Source organism: Macrotis lagotis, chromosome 7, assembly GCF_037893015.1.
Source record: "Macrotis lagotis isolate mMagLag1 chromosome 7, bilby.v1.9.chrom.fasta, whole genome shotgun sequence".
Taxonomy (NCBI): Eukaryota; Metazoa; Chordata; class Mammalia; order Peramelemorphia; family Peramelidae; genus Macrotis; species Macrotis lagotis.
The window spans coordinates 13,565,076-13,587,563 of record NC_133664.1 but is presented as its reverse complement, the minus strand read 5'-3'; the positions used below and the strand labels follow the sequence as shown (position 1 = coordinate 13,587,563).

General features: G+C 44.8%; 1 non-coding gene and 1 pseudogene across 1 annotated transcript; both read right to left on the bottom strand.

The window, feature by feature from the left end:
• Positions 1–250: 250 nt before the first annotated feature.
• On the bottom strand, positions 251–22,488 carry LOC141494363 (small ribosomal subunit protein uS2 pseudogene; annotated as a pseudogene).
• Positions 14,197–14,273, bottom strand: LOC141494605 (small nucleolar RNA SNORD93). The gene has a single exon (XR_012470504.1). It is a non-coding gene; the product is annotated as a small nucleolar RNA SNORD93 (small nucleolar RNA).

Below are 22,488 nucleotides of genomic sequence, written 5' to 3'. Positions count from 1 at the left end.
GAAATAACTTCAGATTTTCAGCTGGTCCTGAAGAATGGATAGAATGAGCATAGATGGGCTTTCCAGCTTGGACAGTTAAAACTTAGATCAATTCTTTAAAAGCATATCCTTGGTATTGCCATCTGAGCAAAATATATTTATTTTCTATTGTGGGGTGGTTTCTATAGCTCAGTCTCTGGAAAATGAACCACATACGTATATGACAGGGCTACAGCTAAAATTCAAACTCTGACCAATTTCAGGACTGGCCAATAGGAGGTCTAAATAACATTCTTTTCAATTAAATTCAACTCTTTTTTTTTTAAGAAACCAATGTTTATTTTCCATCTGCATTTTTCCAATACTATTAGAGCATCTGGGTAAAACTTAGGACCACTCTGTGGTAGTTCCTGCCCATTCAGTGTCCTGAGCAGTAGGAGCTGCAGACCAGTCCTCAGTAGCCGGCTGAGCACTCCAATCTTCAGTAGGGAACTGCTGAATGGGCACAGATGGCACCTGGATGCTCTCAGACCAATCAGCCACCTCTGGTTGAGCAGCAGTGAATTCTGGGGCAGGTGCAGTCCATTCACCCTGAAATTCCTCCTTTGTCACTGCCTTCTCAGCTGAGGCCTGCTCTTCCTTTTCAATCTCCTTTGGCTCTCTGTAGAAGTAAAGATCAGGCATGGCCTCCCATGGGTGCTCACAGGAGATTGTACCACACATCCGCAGGACTTCTCGGGCCAGCATCCACCACATCAGACCCACTGAGTGTGCTCCCTTGTTGTTAAATGGAATGGCATTGTCCACATAGCGAAGTGGGGAGTCTGTGTTGCACAGTGCAATGGTTGGAAGGTTAACATATGATGCTTCAGTCAAAGGCTGATGATCTGCACGAGGATCAGTGACCACCAAGAGGCGAGGCTCCCTGAAAGCTACCTGGATCTGGTTAGTGAAGGTGCCTGGGGTGAAGCATCCAGCAATAGGTGTGGCGCCAGTGGCAGCAGAAAATTTCAGAACAGCTCTCTGGCCAGTGTTCCTGGATGAGATGACACTAACAGCTGGATTTTCAATGGCAACAATGGCACGAGCTGCCAGCAGAAGCTTTTCCCAAGTTCTCTTCAAATTAATGATATAGATGCCATCACTCTTCCTTTTGTAGATATACTGTTCCATCTGGAAGTCCAAATTGGTGCCACCCAAATGGGTGCCCGCAGCGAGGAATTTGAGGACATCCTCTTCCTTCATCTGCAAGACATCCAGGGCTCTGGACATTGTGAAAGTTTCCCTTGAAAGTTATGATGGAAACCGTGAACAATGCCGTATGGACCCCTCTTCTGGGCAGCGTGGAAAGGGAAAATTCAACTCTTTTCAACAAATGTTCATCAAATGCCTATGGTGTGTATGGCACTGTGGTGGGCGCTAGAGATAGAAAGACAAAAGCTACATACATTCTGTCCTGAGGGATCTTCTAATGTACTAGGAAAGATATTACAAGTACACAGGTCAGTAAATGCAAAGGGATTTCAGCCTAACCACTGGAACTAGAGGCTCAGAAAGACTTAAAATATGGTCCCTGAGCTGAGCTTGAGGGAATCCAGATATTCTAAGAGCTTCATCTGAGAAAGGAGAACATTCTAGGCATGGGGCAGAGAGCTTCCATAAAGGCACAGTGGTGGAAGATGGAATGTTGGTTTGGGTTGGTATTGGACCATTTAGACTAGAAGACAGAGCATGTGAATGGGGAGAAATAGGAAAAGAAATCTGGATGGGTGGCTACTAGTTATTGGAAAATGTGGGATGCCAGGCTGGGGATCTTGTATCTTGTTCTAGAGGCAATGAAGAGTTTTGAACCTCCTAAAAGAATAAACTAGTGTGATCAGAACTATACCTTCATTAAAGTAGAATTTGGGTGTAGGATAGATTGCAGAGGGCAGAGCCCTGAAGAGGGGACACAAGTCAAAAGATTAGAATTGTGCTGAAATAAAAGCTTCTATTGAGTTTGAAAGACTTTTGAAATATTTAGTTGGTGAGGTCCAGGAAGCAAAAGACAAAACAGGAATAATGTTCAAGAGAAAGATTAGGGTTGGATAAATACTTTGGGAAATTATTTTTATATAAATGTGTTTGGGTTTGTTTTTTTTTTTTTTGCAATACAATGGGGTTAAGTGATGTGCCCAAGGTCACACAACTTAGGTAATTATGAAGTGTCTGGGGCCAGATTTGAACTCGTGTCCTCCTGATTCTAGAATTAGTGCTCTGTCCATTGTGCCACCTAATTGTCCACATTTTTATATAAATGACTAACCCATGGGGGCAAATGGAATAACTTAGTGAAGACAGAAGGGAAGAAGACCAAAGGGAGAGTCTTAGCAGACTCATATCTAGTGAGTGGGACACGGCTAATGATCCAACAAGGAGACTAAGAAGTAATGGTCAGATAGGAGGAGAACAAAGTCAGATGAATGTTACAGAAGTCATGAAAGGTGAGGGTAGACAGAAGGAAGGGGGGTTAACCATGTCCAAAGTTATTGGGAAGTCAAGGGGAGTGAGAATGGAGAAGTCTTATTGAGAAGTTGCTTCTTAATTGGTATTAGTGGAGAAGCCCCATCTTTTCATCTGGATGTGCCAACAACAGCTGGATTTTAATAATGCCAATTACATGGTCCCTACTGCAAATTTCTGTTCTTCATGTGTTAATGTGAAGATTAGTCAGAGATTCCTAAAGGCTGTTAGCATACCAAAATGGTATGTGTTAAGCTAGCCAAAATGATGGCATTTGTGTTTCTATCCCACTCCCCAGTGGGGGGGGGGTAATTGTAGGTTGGGAAGAATAATAATAGCTCATCTCTGTAGTATTTTTAAGGTTTCTAAAGTATTTTTCTCACACACCATTTTTCCCATTTCCCCACCAGTGGGTAGAATATGTATTGTTGTTCCCATTTCACAGTTAAAGAAACTGAGTCTTTTGGCTGATGAAGAACTTGACCTAGACCACACAGCTAGTAAGTTTTAGAGCCAGGATTTGAACTTGAATGTCTCTTGACTCTAGGTCCTGTGTACTTCATCCCCCCCCAAACAAACATGCTACCTCCACAATATGCCATCACATGGGAAAGATTCTCATGCTACGTGATGACTTTGAAACAGTAGCTATTTAGGAATTAAGCAAAGGCAAGAATTGTAGCTCTATTCATTTTCAGGGAGTGTTTGATAGTGAACTTTAGTTGTGCCATGTATGTTATGGATCAGACTTCAGATCTGGCTCTCTCCATCCAACACTTTGATGAAGGAATGGGAATTCCAATTTAAAAAAGAAAGACAAAACACTTGACTAGCAGTATTAATGTTACTTCCAAAAACATCATCAGAATGAGTTGCCACCAGTTAAGACTAATGAATCACAACTTTCTGATTAGTTATAAATAATATACACTGAAAATTGTTGCAAATTGTCTTAATTTCTTTCTTTAAAAGATTACATCCAGTCACAAGCAAAAACATGTGATGTTAAATGGGAAATGACATTAATTGCTGCTTTATTGATGGATTCAAATATAGTTTGGGGAGCCATTTATATATATATATATATATATATATATATATATATATATATATATATATATATTTTTGTCCCATAGGAACAAATGGGTTTACTTAGAGAAGAAAGAAGAGAACCAAAGGAAGAGTCTTGGGAGACTCATATCTAGTGTGTGGGACATAGATAATGATCCAGCAGAAGAGACTGAGAAGAAATGGTCAAATAGGAGGGGGGGAAGAAGACAGATAAATGTTATAGAAGCCATAAGAGGTGAGGGTAGATAGAAGGAAAGGGATTAAAGGTATTGGCAGGTCAAGGGGGGAGGGGGGAGGATAGGGAAGTCTCATTGAGAAGGGCAAATAATAGATCTAGTAATAAGATTCATTTGGACCTTGATCATCAAGACACAAAAATAGGAGAGCAGGGAACACCAGATTTGGGGACCATAAGTAATATCATGTAACATGAGTACTAGCTTTGTAGAGGAAAAATTTCTGGTTGTTTGAATTTAGTGATTAATAAAGGGTTAAAAAATCCATTTGTACCAAAAATTATAGGTGTATAACATAATGAATATAGGCTAAAATGACACAAAATAAGTGCTTTTCCTAAGGAAAGAAGCCATCAATTGAATGGGGCTGCTTTTTAAGAGCATAAAGTTAGATTTGTCTATCATTCACTCACCTCCAGTTGAAAACGTGGAAAGGACAGGATCTGGTGCATATATCTTTGCTTGCATTTCTCAGTTAGGTCCATTAGTGTTTTAGATAATAAATCCTGGTCATAGTTGTCTTGAAAAAATAAAGGACTTTTATGAGACATCAGGAAAGTAAATTAATTAGAACTCTGCCTCACACAACTAGTTGACAGGGAAATGGTGCTGTGACAAGGTGTGAAATCCCAAGCTAGAGGCCCTTAATAGTTGTAATTAGCACACACACATTTATATATAAAAATCTTCAAAGAAACTCTTGTGGCTTTTAAGTGTGTTTGAAAGCTTCAGAAACTTGGCAGCTGGAGCGCTGTATTTAGGTCTTTAGGTCCTTAGGTCTTCTCTGATTCTCCCTTCTAGCAACTTTTGCCCTTTTTTTGGAGGGGGGTGGCACACACAATCCAGTTGAGAACTCTGCTTATTTGAATGCCAGTTAACCAGGACTTTAAAGTATATTTATTCTCAAGGATTTATATAATGAAGAAAACAATCTTTTCCTTCAGCAGAAAATAATATACCTTTAAAATGTTAGAAGAAATTGATTGTTTCATTCAATACAATATATAATATATATAATTATGGCCCAACTCTATATGGCCCAACTATATAATATTGGCCCAATTCAGTTCAATTCAACAAAGTTTTAAGGGCCAACTGTATGGAAGATATTATACTTGGCTCTGGGGATTACAAAGATAAAGATGGGATCATCCCTGCCCTCAAAGAGTTTGCATTCTTTCTGTGTTTAAAATTCTCTTAGTTGCTACATTAGACTTGCTGTCAGAGACCCCAGGACTGTCCCTATTATCCACTTTAGGGCATGTAGGTGATGGAAAGATTTCTCTCTGTGCATTGGCTGCTCTACTCTAGTCACAGAGACTGGAGAAGTCTAGTTTTATAGGCAATTTGGTCCTAAGTTTTCTTTTCTCTATATCAGGGTAATATCTTGACCCAAAGTTGTCACCTCTGGAAGATGATATTTGTCCTTTGTTTCTGAAGAAGACCAAGAAACCAGGGAGATGATGCTATGCCAAGCATGTGAATTGGATTTGAGTGAAGTGGGGCTATGCTAAGTCATCAGCCTCACTTTTTCCTCCAGAGCCATCTGGGTTCAGTGGCCTGATATGAATCAGGATACCTGGAGATAGCCCTGGATGTGAGGCAATCAGGGTTAAGTGATGGTCTAAGGTCACACAGCTAGTTAGTGTCAAGTGTCTGAGGCTGAATTTGAATTCCTAAGGCCAGTGCTTTTGGAAGATACACTTGCAATGTCAACCACTAAGGTGACTTCCGGGCCTTTCCTTGTCATTTAGGAATGCTGCTATCAGATGGAAGTGGGTTTACTAGTTGTACCAATTCAGACTCACCTTGGGGCAAGAAATTGGCACAGTTTTCCAATCCACAAATTTACAAAACTATAATGTTTATTAGGACAATTTATTGAGTTTTTGACAAAATATTTTTTAAAATTATTTTTATGATAGATTTAAAAAACTGAAAAAAGTCTCATTCATATATTTAAGTTTTTGCAAGGCATTGGGGTTAAGTGACTTGCCCAAGGCCACACAGCTAGGTCATTATTAAGTGTCTGAGGTCGCATTTGAACTCAGGTTCTCAAGACTCCAGGGCTGGGGCTCTATCCACTGTGCCACCTAGCCGCCCCTTGACTATTTTTTTAGAGTCAAGTTATTGACATTATGACTTTAGTCCCTCAAAGGAAAAAGTTTTCTCTTCAGCCCTCCAGAATTCATGCCGACATTGGCATCACATACTCTTCCAGCTGTGTGATGCTCCCTGGTTCCCCTTTTCCAAAGAATCATCTTACTGACTGTCCTGAGTTGGGGTCAGAAAGATACTAGGTCTCTCTAATAGTCCTCATATTTCTAGATATTTCTCCAATATTTCTAGATATCTCATATCTTTATCCTTCATCTATAATAATATTCAGGGTGACTAGGAGTTTGTATGCACCAGCTCACTGGACTCCCAGAGTGAGTGAATTGCACTCCTTTGTGCTTAAAAATTTTAAACCAATTCTACATTGATCAAACATATACTCTGAGCTAGGAACAGAAAGGCAAAAATGGACAGCACCTGTTCCCCCAGGGAGGGGAGCAACATTTATAAAAATGAATAGTACAAAGAAATACAAAGTCATTTCAGGAATATCAGCTGGGGAGATCACAAAAGACTTAGGTAGGAAGTGGAACAGAAACTGTGGAACCTTGGAATTCCACAAGGTAAATATGAGGGAGAGAATGGGTTATGAGGGGGGATTTAAAGAAAAATATTATTTAACAAGTTTTATTCTAGTCTTTTTTTAACATCACAATAATTTTAGTAAGATCCTCCTCACTCAAAAAGAAAAATGAACCCCCCCTTGTAACAAAGAAAACCAAGTTATCAAAATCACCAGATCCAGTGATGCTAACTGCCAATGACCACACCCCATCATCATTGTCCCCCAGTCCCACTACTAAGAAGAAGGAATAATACTAACAATTTATGGAGAAAATATCATGTGCCAGGCCCCAGGTGCCATGTTTCATTAGCTGAGACCAATATATATTTCTTTGTTCCCTCAAATCTTAACTTCCTTTAAGATATCTTTTCTTTAATATTGTCAGTGTCATTATGCATATGATTCTTCTGACCTAGAGGCACCTAGGTTTCTCAGTGGATAGAGCACTGGCCCTGGATTCAGAAAGACCTGAGTTCAAAATCAGTCTCAGATACTTCCTAGGTGCATGACCTTGAGTCCATCACTTAACCTGAATTTCTTCACCAGGGCTGTGGCGAGGATTAAATGAAAAATGGACTTTTCTGATTGCCTGCTCATAGGGACACATATGTCCCATATTCACAGGGTTGGCTCACACTGGCTTACACTGTCTTAATAGTTTAGACCATTTTGGGGGTCTATGGTCTTTGCCCAGACCAGTGATGTCACTGACAACTGTTAACATCATTTTAGAGAGTGTCTTAGGCATTTAAAGGTTAAGTGACTTGCAACAAGTCTCCTAGTCACTGAGTGAGGGGGAACTTAAAACAAATTTTCCTGATTCTAAGATACACTCTCTTTCTGCTCCTATGCCCTTTTTCACTCTGCCTAGACTTTTTTTCACATGAACTGCTCTCTGGCAAGTGATGCTTCCTTATCTTGAACTTATGAGGTCAATTTTTTAAAATCCAAGTGTAAGATGAGATTTACATCTAGTTCTCTCTGGTTTCTTCTTATTAAATCAAGTCAATTCAATCTCACCTGTCAAACCCTTTTTGGATCCTGGCTGCCTGTCACCCAGCCTGTTGATTGGCCAGAATTTCATTTGGAGCCTGCACTGTAAAAAAGAATGGAAAGTACAATTTGGAGCCCTAATTGAAGTTGCCATCCTAATTGCATTAAGCAATGGAAAGAGCACTGTCTGCCTTAGAGGTGGAGGTACAGAGGCCTTGCCTTGCCTGCTAATGAGCTGCCATGACTCAAGCCTCAGTTTCCTTCTCTGTAGATCCTTACAGGCAGAATGAGAATTGCAGAATTACCTAACTCGGATTAATTGGGATAATCAAAGGGAGCACTGGATATGGAGCCCTTTGAACATCACAAGGCAGGAGCCATTGTTAGGAGCAGGGACAACCCAACAGTTTCAAGTCCAAGGGGTTAACACTTGGCTAAAAATGCTCCATTTTCTGTTGGACAAATACTTGTCTAAACCTGCTTGGCAGAAGTCAGCAGCACTTGGCCCTGCTCCCCTAGATGGCTTACCTAAGATCGTGGCTCACCCATCCAGAGCTGGAAGGGATCAGGGAGATCATCTAATCCAACCACTCTCTTTTATATTTGAAGAAACTGAGTTTCAGAGAGTCAAAAAGCTCCATCACCATTGCTTCCCACTCTCCAAGAGGCTTCTCAAATTCACATGCTGCCAGTGCCTATGTTCCCTCTCATTCTCTAATTCTGTGTCTTCACTAATCTCTCAGGGTTCTAGACAACCCTCTAAGATGATAAGGTAGAAGTGCTGCTTTTCATTAATGGAGAGGCTTTTCAAACTTGGGAGTACCCTACACGGCTAAAAATCACACATCTGGACCAAACTCTGCTCCTTCTGCTCATTTCTCAGTTCACTTGTATGCATTGTTAAAATGTTGGGCCAGATTAAAGGGGATTCTGAGGAAATTACTTGGGACTAATGTATAGACCATACCATATCTCTGACCCTCCCGATCTTACCCCTGTAGGGGATAGTCCTGGTCTGAGAAGGGAATAGAAAAAATGACAACTGGTATAAGCCTGGGGGTGGGGAAGAGCATAACTTTTTGGCAAGCCCTAGGGTGTGGCACAATAGAGTATGTGTGTGGAGATGATGCCATTCCACAGATGTCAGAACAGCTGCCCTCACCCGTTGGCTTATTGGACACAGGCACTGAGCTCCCCTCCTTCATTTGACATCCAATTTCCTCCTCCTACCCCTTCCTCCAGCAGGGCTGACCATGGGGAAAAAGGAAAGAGAGCCTTTTCCCTGTTTCAACTTCTCCTCACACAGACTAAAGAGCTCCGATGACCTGACTCTGGATAGCCACCAAATCCTCTTTCAGTTTTTTTGTGTATCTAAAGATCTCACACATCTGGAGGTGTGTGTGTGTGTGTGTGTGTGTGTGTGTGTGTGTGTGTGTGTGAGAGAGAGAGAGAGAGAGAGAGAGAGAGAGAGAGAGAGAGAGAGAGAGAGAGAGAGAGGGAGAGAGACAAGGGGGAGAAAGAATTCTGTTTCCCTTTACAAGGTTGAAGGAAGAAAAATGAAGGAGAAGGGGGTAGTATAGCAAGGGGCCCCTTTAGCCCCCAGTCAGCTTCCAACATGACTGGCTATAAAATCTCTGAAAGAGGCCAAGTATTTATTTGAAATCATTAACTGCAAACCACTTGAACTTTTTGGTTGCTCAGCGATCCATTGATGAACTGAGGTCAATACTGACCCAGCACCGGGGAATGCCTGCATAGGGGATCCCAATGCAGCAAGAGGAATTAGCTGCCTCTTGTGTACAAGACCCTAGAGGATTCCACACAAACAGGGAAATGGTAGCTCCCATCCTGAGGAAGCTTGTACTTCCCTACAAATAAGGAGAGTTTGGGAAGGGTAAACTTAATACTATGTAGAGTGACAGAACAGGCAAAGATTTTGAGAAGAGGCAGGTTGCCTCAGTCCTCTAGGTCTCTATTTCCTCTTTTGTGGAATGAGCATGTTGGCCTAGGGAGCCCTGAGTTCCTTTCAGCTCTAAATCTATGGCCCTTGGAACTCCAATATTGGACAAAACTTCCAAGGAATGCTTGGTCTCTCAAGGGTAAGCTAAAGCAAATCCCTCATATGGGGGGACATCTTAGAAGTGGGGAAAATAAGGCCTGGACAGGGGAGTCACCCCTGGATCCAAGGGGTCACAAGGAATCAGAAAGGAGGCAGGATTTGAATCCTAGAGTCCTTGTACTACTGGAAAACATTTCATTAAGTTTCTTATCAGTTCTAGTTGCTTGGAAAGTAATACTCATACCTAGATTATTTAAGGTGTGTCTGCACATGGCCAAGTCCTATCCTCTGACCATGATGCACAGTGAAAAAAGTCCTTGGAGCCGAATGTTCTGGGTTTCAATCCTGTCTCTGATGCTGATTGTCTCGTCACCTTGGTCAAGTCACTTCTCCTTGGGCCCCATTTTTCTCCCCAATTAAGGGAGGGGATTGGATTTGATGGTCACCAAGATCCCCTCCAGCTCAAGTTTTATGGACCCATGAGGGAGGGAACAGTTTCAACTGGAGCTAAGGATATCCAGGAAAGCTTTTGAATGAATGGGGCCCCTAAGCTGAGCCTTGAAGTTACTGTGGTCAATCAGAGAGGCATTTCAGAAGAATTCCCAGGTCTCATGCCACATAGCTCCAAATTCTCTTACCTTGTAGGATTGTCCTTTGTGCCCTTCTCCCCCTAGACTCCACTGCTCCCCATTGTGCTCCCAATCCCAGAAACCAACTGCCATATCGGAAGTGGAAGACTAGGGAAGGGGCCCACAGTCCGATGACATTGCCAGAGATATGTTGTTTTTAGTATTCAAGATGGAGCATGGCATGCATTTTTTCCCATAGAAACACTGTTCTTCTGGCTGGTTAGGGTCCCTGGGCAAGATCACTCTGCTTATGTTATGAGTTACACGGGCATTTACTGGCCAGCTTGAGTCCCAAGCAGAAAATCATTGGGAAAATGTTTGTCAAGTTCCAAACAACTGAGCTAACATGCTAACGTCTGGAACCCAAGCATTTGTAAGTAAGCCAGAGGCCCAGGAAGAAGAGACCATTGTCTGAGAGGCCCAAACAAAAGAATTTGGTGACTTGTTAAATCAGGTACCATTGGAGTAGACAGCTGGGGCTTTGGCTCCAAGGAAGCCTCTCAGCCTCTCTGGCCCTGTGTGAAGAGGGAGAAAAATCACATTAGGCTCCCAATCATGCATGTCATATACCATTCCTGGGAAAGTAAAGCATCAGGTACCACTCAGGAGACCATTTGCTGTCCTGGGTCTCCAGTTCCCTATCATCTATTTCTTAGTCCATCACCATCCCTCTGCCAGTTTGAAGTTACCATCCCTTAAGTTTACTTATGAGGCTCCCTAAATCCCAAGTATGTCCCAAGAATTTTGTTAACCCCAGCCTGTAGTAACAGATAGCAATCTCTGGGGCATGTTGAGAGACTCTATGGTATATTAAGAGTAAAGGGGTCACCATAACCCAAGAAATGGAAGAAGGTCAATCACTCACAATTCTAAAGGCATAGTCCTAGTCCTATACTAGCAGTTGATGGTTTGTCCTTCATTCTCAAAGAAGACCATGACATCAGAGAAGTGATGCCATGATAAGCACATGAACTGGATTTGAGTGAGGGGGTGCTGTGCTAAATCCCCAACCTTACTTTCTCCTCTAGAGTCATCTGGATCCTGTGGTCAGATATAAATCAGGATGACTGGAGATGGCCCTGAATGTGAGGCAATCAGGGTGAAGTGATTTGCCCAAGGTCACACAGCTAGTAAGTGTCAGTCATCTGAGGTCAGTTTGTGAAGAATTTGCAAAACCAAATAGAATCTCATATTTGCTCCTAAAAGCAATAGGGGGCCACTGGGGTTTATTGATTGAGGTGACAAGGTCTGGTGGATAGAGATGGTCTCAAGGTCAAGAAGACCTGGATTGAAATCCTGCCCAAGCTCCAGGCAAAACCAAAACTGCCCTTCACCCAGACAGCTTCCATTCTCTTCTCTTCTTGTTAGATCAGTGCTCAGCTTTGGCCCCTCAGGCATAATCAGGGCTGTGGTTATTTCAGTGAGCTGTGATACCAATATTAGGAGGAGAGGGATCATGAGAAAGGTTCCAACACATGGGGAATTTTGGAAATTTCCGTCCACACGCTAAACTTCTTATTAATACCAGTCACTGAAAATGTAAGCATTAGGCTAGAAGCAAGTCCCTTTTCCTGAAGAGCCCTGAAGGAGTACACCCCCTTTTCCCAGCCCCCCCCCCCAGCCTCTGCTTTTATAAATGAGAAAGCCAAGACTCAGGTGAAGTCAACCAATGGTGGAGCGTTTATTTGCCTTCTGGAAATATTAGACAAGAAATACACTGGAGGAACCGCCCCTTGGGAGTTTACTTTGTAGCAAGGGTGAGATACAAAGTATCTCACCAAAGGAAATATAGAGTAATTAATTAGCGGGGGGAGGGGAGTCAGGGATGGAAAGCAGAGAGGCTGGTCCAAGGTCAAGGGCTGAGCCCGGGAGTTCTCTGACTGGATTCAGGGCCTTTGCCAAGATGCCAGGCTACAAATCCCTGGATCAGTCATTTTGTATGCACCTATCATGTACAAAGCCCTTTGGTAAGTATCATTAGCAGCCCTGCCCTCCAGGACCTTACACTCCCCTGGGTGTAGATCACCCATTCTTCTTAACTTTCTCTGGTCATTTTAGAAAAACAGAGCAAGGGGTCTATGAGAAATGTGATGGGCAGGGTGGCTAGGTGGTGTAGTGGATAGAGCACTGGCCCTGGAGTCAGGAGTACCTAGGTTCAAATCTGACCTCAGACACTTAATAATGACCTAGCTGTGTGGCCCTGGGCAAGCCACTTAGCCCCATTTGCCTTTGCAAAAACCTAAAAAAACCCAACAAAAACAAGAAATGCAATGGGCAAGGGTCTGCCTCAGAGGTTTCCCTTGGAATTGGAGGCTGTCCCAGAAGCAGAGCATATCTAGCCTAGACATGCCTCCCGAGGCAGGATTTAGCTCCCTCTCAAAAGTGTCTTTCAGCTGAGTTGGCAACTGAAGCCTCTTTGACCGACTCAGAGGGAAAAGGCCCCTGACCCCAAATCCTGCCCCTCCAGGGGTGATGTTGCCCAGAGAGCAGTTTCATTGTTCTGGCTCACTATGGGCCCAGAGGCTCCCTCACTAGGCTCCACTCCTTGGATCTGGGCTTTTGAAGGATGCCTTGGTCTAGATGAGTCATCTCCTTTCCCATTGGAACTGTAGATGACATCTAAAACTCTTCTTGGAAGGGCTCCCTCCTGGCAGAATAGTATGTGTAGGAAAGGGCACAGTGACAGAGATCCTAACCCCAGCTCTGCCACAGTTACCTGGAGACCTTAGACATGTCAGTTAGCCTTGAGAGTGTGGGGAGGTCTATGGGATCTTTGACCTTTGAGGTATCTCAGCTTCCTCTACTCCCAGGGCTTCTAGAAGACCTTCTGCAGGAGCCACCTCTTTGTGTTGATATCGTGTTCATTGTCAGGCTTTCTTTTCTTCTCCTGACAAAGGAAAAACAGCATTTAGTGTTCTAGATCAGTGCTCAGCTTTGACTCCTCAGGTACAATCAGAGCTGTTCTTATTTCAGTGAGCTGTGATACCATTAGGAGGAGAAATATGGAGACAAGCTGGAAGACTCACTTAGCTGTGCACACAGCACAGCTAAAACAGGGTTTTGCTGTGGTTCTTGCTTGATTTGTTTCAGATAAGTGACTCTGACTTCAGCTGGATCTCTTTCTTGTTCTGATCATCCTATCTATGTATTTTAAGTTCCTGGATAAAAACCATCCTGCAAATTTTTGACTGAGCTGGGTTATATTTTGTCCTGTTCTTTGGATCTTCCTGGGTGGGGCACCCTTGTCTTGGCCATTGTGAATGGAAAGATTGTGAGCTGGGAGCCCCAAAACTGAAGCATGAGCTTCAGTGATAAAACCTCAGCCCTTGGTTCTACACTGACCCTTCTTAGATCCCACTTTAATTTGAGAGTCAGTACTTGGCTACTTAGAAACCCAGGCCAGGCTGCCCTCTTCCCCCCAAGGAGTTGGGGGTCCACAACAAAGGCTGGGGAAAACTTTTTAGAAGGTGGCATGTGGTGCTTTCCAGAGACTAGTCCCTAAGAAAGAAGTGATAACCAGGAAAAGGAAGCATATTCACTCCCCCTTAGTGTTGGACACAAACATATCTTAAATGCAAAGGATTTTTGTTGTATATAAAGCCTAAAGCAAAAACAACCGGAGAGACTTGAGGCTCATTTAGTGAAGAGGGTCCAAGTTCAACAAATTTCAACAATTCACAAGAACATACAATCACGGCAAGCTATAGCCCAGTCACTGATCATAATAATCATCTTCAAGAAAAAAACAGTCATTCTTGTACTTCTCTATTAAGTCAGGAAAATGGTCTACATTTCTAAAAGAGGTTAAAAAGCCAACCCACCCAACACTGACACCAAAAACTTTAAGTTCTTTATCTAGCAAATTTCTGGTTTCAGAATTTCTGACGAGGGGGATGGACCCCCTCCTGGGTTTTTATTTATTCAGTTTTTTAAATGAGAGTCTTTGCTGTTCAGTTTGAAGCATTTTTGTGTTCAACTGATCTGGCTGTCAGGTAGATTTTCTCATTTTTCCCAACATCTTAAATGTCTAGAAGAATGTTCATTTGGCCTCAGCTAAATCCTTTAACCCATCAGAGCATGTGAACTATGCCCACTCAGACTAGGGTTTTCATCCTTGGCCAAATATTCCAATCATCCCTCAGAGCCCAGGTTAAATTACCCCCCCCCCCCAATGAGCCATACCTGAAATGACTGGAAATTCACCCTAAGCTTCATGGACCCTAGGACAAAAAGGAGCAAATGAACAGCATTAAACCTTTGTTCAGATGTGAATGTGGGAAGTCAAGCGGGACTTATTTAATGGCCAAAATTAGTCTCATTTTTCCTAGGCTGCCAATACTGTGAATACTGCCCATACTGGTTGCTTAGGGTCTTCATGGAGGTAGCCCCAACACTAATATAAACTCTTCCAGAAGGGCCTCTGACCCAGCACTCAAATTTCAACCTGGGCTTCTGATGGCTGAAGAGAGTTCCCCATGTCCAGGCCACTCTAGCCCTATTTGGTTCTCCAGGAATATTCCTGCTATGCTTATAGACATCATCAAGCACAGATTCTCATTCCAGTAAAGAATTTCTCTCCCAAGGGTCCCAGGACTTTAGACCCTGGCTCTGGAAATTTCCCAAACCAAAACATCCCTCTCTCTGCCTGGCCACCACCCTTCTAGAGCCCCATCTCTCCCATGATACACTTTGAAAGCTTCAGGCTAAATTTGTGATAGATTTAAAAGAAAAGCCAGCTGTATGGAACAGAGACCTACAGTTTCATGAACAGTCCTCTTTTTCTTTCTATTATGTAGACAAAGCTGTCCATTTTATTTGGGGTTTGTTAAGTTTTTTTAAAAACCAATTTTAATTTTATGACTTTATTTAATTATATATTTATTATTTTAAAAATAATAAAAGCAACCTTGTGTTTGTCTTTGCAGCTAGTGCCTGGCTTGTGATACAGCCCCTGCCCTGAAGGGGCCTCACATCCAATGCAGAAGCACCAAGGCATGGAGGCTAGCTGGAATTCAAACCTCCAAGTGTCTCTTCTTCAAGTCTCATTTCTGGGCAGCTCCTCCCCACACCCCAGAAATGGTCTTGGGATTTTCCTATCTCTGTGTGGTTATCTCCCTAGTAGAAGGAAAGTTCCTCAGCACAGGAGGTTGAGCTCGACATTGGGAAATACTGACTCCTCCTGAAGCTCTTGGCAAGTCCATTTAGTTCAGAGAAAAGAGCTGGCTGGGACCTGCCTACTCATGGCCGAGACCAGACCGAGACTCCTGGGGGCCTGAGTCAGAGCTGGCTGGGCCCCGCTCACATGCCTCTGGCTTTCCCTTCACAAATCTGCCCGGACTGGAATCCCCTGAAGTCAAAACCCTTTCTCTAGCAAAAGAAAACGATGGAGTCAAAGGATTTGCCTCCTCCTGCAGGAGAGCAGCACTGAGCTGGTTGGAGGCTCTTTGGGCTGTAACCTTGAAACGTGAGGGAGGAGGGTTGGGCTTTTTTTCCTTTCTCATCATTTTCTTGGACCCAGAAATAGAGCCCCCATATTCGAAATCTACGGTTTCTCTGCTCTATGTGCCCTGGGTTAGACCTACCCAAGGCTAGCCCTGAACTGGGTAAATCCTACACTAGGTTAATCCTGCACTGGGCTAGCCTTCACTAGGCTAACTACATTGGGCTGACTCTACTCCTGTACAAGGCCAACTCTCCAGTGGGCAAACCCCACACTAGGCTACCTCTGCATGGGGCTGACTGTGCACCGGGTTAATCCTGTACTAGGCTACCCCTACACAAGGCTAACTCTGCACTGGGCTAGCCCCACATTAGGCTAACCCTGTCCTCTCAGAATTCACATCCCATGGGCACATCCAAAATTTAAATAAACTTTCTTAAGGTCATTTCTGTAAAATGTAGGGATTGGGTTAAAACAGGCCTTTTTTAGACCCTTTGGGGTCAAAGAACCCCCTTCCCCCTCCATCCTTTGGTCAATCTGATGTAGATTAAGGACCTTTTCTCAGAAGGTTTTCTTTTTATTTTCATCATTGATGGAAATACTCCATTCAGTTAGAAGTTAATGAAAATAAAGATCTATTTTTTCCCCACCCTAGTTTGCGAATCCTTTAAAATCTTTCCAGGCTGTGGTTCCCAACGAAGAGCCCCTGGCATGGGAAGTCTCAGGGAGGCCTCCTGAGCAGGATTCTGTGGTCCAAGGGTAGGGGTAGGGGCACAATCCCTGCCCGGAGGAGGCAGCAGGGACCCAATGGGAACCTCAGCCCACCAGTCAGTTTCCGGGACACAATCTGCCCCAGCCCACTCTGTCCAGTATCCCAGCAGGCCCGGCCATCATGCTGACCAGAAAATGACTGCTTCGTGATTTCCCTTTGCTTGAGTTGCTAACATATACCTCTCTCTTTTTCTCCCTCCCTGCTTAAAGAGTTTGTACTTAAGAGCTCTGGCAGGGGGCATTCACTCCTAGACCCCCATTTAACCAAACTACACAATAGCAAACAGGCTGTAAGTGACTGTGTAGGAGAAATCAGCTGCCTGTTGTTTGGAAGGACCTTTTCTTCTCTAGCTGAATGCTTCTCCAATCAATGAGTCTTTTACCCTCCCAGTCCCAAAGTGGGGGTGTAATTATCTATTATTCAAGGCTGGCCTTGACTCACAGTAAAATGGCTTGAGAGATTTGGCAAAATGGATTTCAGGATCAGGCCAGGAGTGGCCTTAGAGGGCATTTCCTCCCACACTCTCATTTTACAGAAGAGGAAATCAGACAAGTTTGAGTTGAGCTAAAACTTTGTTCTCCAGACTCTGAGTTTTTTTTTGGGGGGGGGTGCTTCTGGGCTTCTCAAGGGGCAGCTTCAGGCAGTGTAGAAGCCCAGAGACCAGCTGGGAATTTGCCAAAGTGGGAGAATTGGGATCCAGACTCTCTAGGTAGAGTTCTTTCTCCCATTTCATGATCCATTTATCCAGTCTCTCCCTTCCAAAGATCACAGCATTTAGAACCAGAAGAGAGCTCAGAGATCCCCTAAGCACAGTGCTCTAATTTTACAGAGAAGGAAACTGAGGCCTGGAGAAGGAAATCAATTCACTCCACCAAGCTCCAGTCACAAGCAGCCTCTAGGCGAAATCCCAGATCCCCTCCTGTTGTCATGTCCTTGGAGAAGAGTGCAGCTGTTTGCAGACATCAACTGCTCAGCCAGAGAGAGGTGTGACCTTTCTAGGGGAGAGACTAGGTCCCGGCTTTGCCTTCCGCTGCTGCCTGTTGGGGAGAACAGACAAAAGTCTAGAAAAATCGGGATTCAAATGAGGGGTAATGCAGCTGCCTCTAAAACGGGGGTAGGAGACAGAGTGTAGAGATATTCAAGTCCCGCCTGGAGTAGGAATTGGGCAGATTCAATTGGGGTTTAGACTCTCTAAGACCTTTCCTCCCAGAGGGGTACAAGGCAATAGGGAGCCCTGAGTTCCAGGCCCCCAAAGACAGCTAGGCTGGGCTGTGCGAAGGCTGGGGGAGGAGAGAAAGGGGTCTGCAAAGGGGTGCTGGGGTGGGAGTTCACTAGGGTCTCTAAGCTCAAGCAATAGGAAGGTGGCTTTGGAGTTAAGGACTTCAACTGGACTTTTTAAAGGAGAAACTAGCAGGAGCCATAGCACCACATGAGGTCTGGGAAAGGGGTTCCTGTTACCCCATGGGCTGTCTGGGGTGAAAAGGAAAGGGGCCCAAAGCACTCTGTGGTTCCCCTCCAGGGACAGGGCGTTGGGGATCCTGGGCACTATGTGGCCCACTCCTCGGCCTTGGGGCCTTTTCTTTGAGAATGGGGTTGAGGGGTCCAGCGCCCCAGGTGTCTTCCTTCCTTGGTAAGGGTAAGGGTAAGGGTTAGGGGCACAGGGTACCACGTGGCCTCTCATTTGGGCAAAGAGGTAGAGGGGCTCGGAGCACCACGTGGCTCGTGGGAAAAGGACCCACGTCCCTGCTCTCTTCCTAGGTCGGGCTCCTTGGGCTGGGGCTGGCAGCTTCCCCCCAACTCGGGCCCCGCTCCTCGGGGTGAAGCCCACTTAAAGTCGTCGGAGAGGGGTGCAGGCATGGCAGGGGGGAGGCCGGAGGAGCCTGGACAGGAGGGCCGGGCCCAGTTACTCACCAGAGAGACCCAAGCGGGGAAGGGGGGTGGGGGGCCCCCGGTGCCCCCCGCCCCCCGACCGCCCGGAGCCTGCCCCTGAGGAGCGTCCGGGGTCTTGGAGACGCGGTGGCCGTGCGCCCAGGCGCGCCAGGAGAGCCAGCGGTGCCAGCTGCGCGCATCTGGCCCCGAGACTGCCGAGGCGCCCGGGCGGGGCCCAGAGGAGCCCCCCGCAGCTCCGCCTCCCAAGGGCCCCCGCCCCTCGGCCAGGGGCCCGGGCTCCCCGCCCTGGCCCCCGGGACTTTGTGCCCACTTTCCCAAGCTCGGGCCGGCCGGGCCCGAGCTGAGCTGGCGAAGCTGACTCTCGCGTGCCCCCTGCCGTCCCCGGCCCTCCATGACGCCGCCGAGCTGGGCTGGCCGCCGCCCGGGGCCCCCGGGCTCCCCACTTCCACCAAAGGAGCCCTGTGGCTCTGGGGAGCTCCGAGTTTGGAGAGATGCCAGAGAGCGGGCAACCCAAACCCTTCTGGTGACAGATGGGGAAACTGAGGACCAGAGGAGGAAATACACTTCCCAGGGGCCCCCATTCTGTAAGGGTCTGAGCCAGGACTGCCGGCTCCAGCCCCCTTTCTGAAGTTTAAAATGGTAAAGTGGGTGAAGCTGTGGGAACTAGCTCCCCATTCCTAGGGCCAGCCGGGCCTGCTGGTCCCACAGCCCCCTTCTCTCAAAACCTGGCCTAGGAAAGGGACTGATGTCACTCCTTACTACCACCATGGCAAGCCTTGGCAGCTGGGCTCCGTCCAGACACGCATTCAAAAATGCTGTTCTCCCAAAGCAATTTCCATTCCGACAATTCAGTTAAATGTACCAAACATTTTAGCGAGGCTCCATTATGGGGAAGGCTCCGTAAATAACATACAAATGACAGGGAGTCAGAGAATCTGCTTCTACCACCTTGGGCCTGTGGTTCTCTCTAGGGCTCAGTTTTCTCCTCTGTAAATCGAGAAAGTTTTGGATGGGATGGGTGGCCCCTGAGACCCTTCCCCTGTGTCTGATCTGATACTCTGAAGAGGGAAGGAGAACTAACAACTGGGAAATTAGGAAAGTGGTTTAAGGCATCTGGAAGCAGGTGGGAAGCTGGGACAGCTTATCTTAGAAGTTGGCTGGGGTTTTTTCCCCTAATCTTGTCTCTCCTCCTAACCCTATCTTTTCCAGCTGCCAGATTAGTCACTGCCATATGACTACCCAAAGTTTGAGAAGCTTCTTTTCCATCAGGGTTTTCCACATGCACATACATATCCATATATGTGGATATACATGTATAATACACATACATGTATATGTATGTTATATTTGGATAGAATTGATTTTCTTTACAATCCTATGTATTTTATTTTATACACTTAAAAATCTACTTCCAAGAAGGGCTCCATGGCTTTGCCCAGGGGAGTCGTCACACACATTGGGGCAGCATCGTCATCAAAAAATAACAATGATAATAGCTAGCATTTATATATCTCAGACAATGCACTCAGCACTTTGCAAATATTATCTCACCTTGCAGGTAGATATGACCCCCTTCCCTGCTTGGGTCTCTCTAATGAGTAATTGGGCACTATTATTATTCCCATTTTACAGTTGGGGAAACTGAGGCAGAGGTTAAGGGACTTGCCCAAGGTCACACAGCTTGTTAGTATATGAAGCTGGTAGAGAACCCTTGTAGTCAGATGAAGAGTTATTTGCTTTTTACCGTTTGGTGCAAATTTTAATGTAACTGGATTTTTTGGATCGTGTGGACAAAACCCAAGAATTAGGTTAATGAAAAGGATCCCTCTGCTGTGGGAGAAATTGGAATTGTGACACAAGGCCATGATCCAGGGGTCGAGGTCTATTGGGCACCCTGCCTTCTCCAGAAAAGCTAGGAAACATTACTTGGCTGAGTCAAGGCTTTTCTTGTTCATCAGAATCCTATTGAATACAAGAACATTCAAGAGGCTACTGCAGACTGGGCTCTGGGCTTGGTGCTGGGGAGAGAAAGACAAGAACCAAGCATCCTTGACCCTCAGGGGTCTTCCATTCTACTCACTGATAGAAATCATCTCAGCCTTACTGGTTCAGCAGTATCTGCATTCCTACACTTCATCTTCAGGTGGGCCTCGACTCCCCTGGCAGTTCCAGGTGAACAATTTTTCCTCCCTCCCAGCCCCAGAAGTATACTGGTCTTTCCCAAGATCAGAGCTTGGGGCAGAAGGGGCCTAAGGATCATCTCATCAAACCCCATTGAAAGAAGAGGAAACCAAGGTTCCCAGAGGTTGAGAGGGTTATATTTACACAATGGGAGTGTAAGGAGGAAGAGAGGGATAGAATTTGGTACTCAAAACTTTAAGTAAAAATGTTAAAAATTGGGGCAGCCAGGTGGTACAGTGGTTAGAGCACCGACTCTGAAGTCTGGAGGACCTGAGTTCAAATTCAGTCTCAGACACTTAATACTTTCTAGCTGTGTGACCTTAAGCAAATCCCTTAACTTTGCTTTGCAAAAAAAAAAAATTAAAAATTGACAAAAAGAAAATATATGTTTATATGCACATATACACACACAGAAACCTATAGAATGTATATAAATATACAAATATACATACCACTCTCTTTTTTAAAAAAACATAGAAAACTTGACTATAAACTTGAAGAAATTATCTCAAAATCTGAGTCATGGGAAAAAAGGAATAGGTTTGAAATATTCCTGGCCTATGAAATGTGTTTGAGACTTGACCCAGGCACTGAACTAAGGTCTGGGAATATAAATTTCAGTGAAATGAAAACCAAGCCTTACCCTTAAGGTGTTTATAATCTAAAATGGAAAGATAACTCCACAAAGAGACCTGAAAAAGGGTGGAGAGGCTGGTCCCTGGTGAGGCAGAGATTTTCAGGGAATTAGGAAAGGAGCCGGGAGAAGAGAGAAGACCAGAGGAGAGGCCACAGGGGTGGAGGGCTACCTAGGGTGAAAAGACAGAATCCTGGCTACAGATTCTGGGAGATCTTGAGTAGACCAGACAAGGGAGGTGTCTTCCAGGTAGAGAAGTCCAGAGTCAGGAGTGAAACCTGTCAAGTGAATGTATAGTTTTCCCAAATGCTATATTCAAGAAGGTAAACTTTTAAACTTTTCAACACAGATATTTGTGTTTATTTTAACTTGGGGAAAATATCAGGGATAAACCATTTTGCAATCAGTCCTTAGGAACAAAGATAAAGTAACCCACTCTCACTGTGACTGGCTGTGTTAGTAACATTCCTTTTTGGACAAGGACCAGGGCATGTTTCTTTTTTTCTGGGCAGATGTCCTTGTCTTGCTGAGTATTAAGGAGCTAAAGTGTCCAATCCAGGAAACTGGGGAGAGGGTTCAAATATTAAAAACCAGCTTGTTAGAAAAATCAAGATCAGAATATTGGGAAATGACCTTCTAAAATGCCTGCCTGGAGAATGAAGAAAGGCAGAGTGTTTGTCTGATGGCAAAGTTAAGGCCTTGGTCTCTGCTTAATCTCCATACAGCACAGCCATGACTCATATGTACCATAAAATGTTAGGCGAACACTATGGAATACTGCCTGTAACATTCCGTCCTCTCACTTTTCCGGCCCACTCGGTATATATAGCCCAACAGCTGCTCCAAGTTCTTGGAAGTCTTGTCATGGCATATAATGGCACATCTATTCCCAAAATCCACAACTGAAACCTACTTCAAACATATAAAAAGCCATTTCTATTGGCCCCTCTCCTCTTAAGGAACCTATCAACTGAAAAAGATTCATTGACTGCATAGCCCACATTCAACCATCTCAGCATTCTGGTGCATCAGTGTTCATATGAGACCATCAGCCCTCTCAACTGACCCACAGCCTGTGGCTCCATCCCCCCAATATCACAGGCCCTCTTTCCCTAAACTGTTGGCTTTGGTCATACCATGGGATCTTGCTTCTCTTCCTTCCTGCCCGTTCCATCTGTCTCCTCTCTTGGCTCCTTCTCCTGTCCCAAGAATGTGGGCATCCTCTTAAGTTTCAGTCATTGGTGTTTTGCTCTGCTTTGTCCTTGGGAAATCTGCAGAAATCTCATCTGCTCTCCTGGCTTGGAAAACATGTAGTTTACTTCCAAGTCTGTCTCTCTCAGCTCTAGCCCCTCATTCCCAGCTGCCTGCTGGACATTTCCAAATGGAGGTCCTGCCATCAAACTCAACAATCATCTGGGC